Source organism: Seriola lalandi, unplaced genomic scaffold (genome assembly GCF_002814215.2).
Source record: "Seriola lalandi dorsalis isolate HSWRI2012SDOR001 ecotype SW California unplaced genomic scaffold, Sedor1 jcf7180002054947, whole genome shotgun sequence".
NCBI classification, from domain to species: Eukaryota; Metazoa; Chordata; class Actinopteri; order Carangiformes; family Carangidae; genus Seriola; species Seriola lalandi.
The window spans coordinates 121,572-122,386 of record NW_019525498.1 but is presented as its reverse complement, the minus strand read 5'-3'; the positions used below and the strand labels follow the sequence as shown (position 1 = coordinate 122,386).

General features: G+C 38.3%; 1 protein-coding gene across 1 annotated transcript in view; it reads left to right on the top strand.

Annotated features, from left to right (window-relative positions):
• The window catches only part of LOC111645231 (NACHT, LRR and PYD domains-containing protein 3-like), a 40,788-nt gene that overhangs the window by 38,110 nt on the left and 1,863 nt on the right, over window positions 1-815 (top strand). The gene's annotated exons all lie outside the window — the stretch shown is intronic.

Genomic DNA, 815 nt, shown 5'->3' with positions numbered 1-815 from the left:
TAGAGCCAAAGTAGCACATTTTAAAATGAATATATGTTTGATCCTTATCAAACAGAGTCTGCAGCAGAGAGACGGCTTCAGCCTGAGCTGCATTGTTGACCGCCATGATGCACTTTCCCTCCACCTGTATCTTTACCCCTTCTCTTATGTTTATTGGTGGGTGGTGTGTCACCTAGTGGGAGCAACCTCTGGTTAAAGTGTGGTACCTTCTGGATGTATTCATACTCCAGCTCACACATATATACATAATCACACTCATATACCCTCATACTCATCCACATGTATTCTCACATTTTGCATGCATGTGTATGTGCAAGTGAAGTATTCAGTTGTGGCCTAAACGGCTTCTCATAGAAAACTGCATGTAAAACTCTAAAAAACCTAAAAAGTGCAAATTTTGACCATGTTTTTACACGTGAATCTGATTGGACAACAACAGTCCAATCTGACTGAGTCAATAATAGTACATGAAATGAGTTTTAATTAAAAATGTTACTCATTACTGTAGCTGCCTTAAATGTCCTGGTTTGCCCTGCAACGGAAAGTTTATTTTATTTAGTATAATTATGTGTTTTCACAGGGATGTCAGAGCCCACCTCAGGCCAGCAGCACACATGACTACATGACTACACCCCCGCACCTGTATGGGCTCAAATTAGGGTCAAAGGACTTTGAACTTGTAAAGTGACATTCATAAATAATTCCAAATGTAATTGTAAATTAAACTTTCTACACCTGTAAGATATGATTTTATATTAAATATGAAAAGGTTCAAAGCACAAAAGACTTTGTGCTCAGGTGTAAAACAGGGTCAA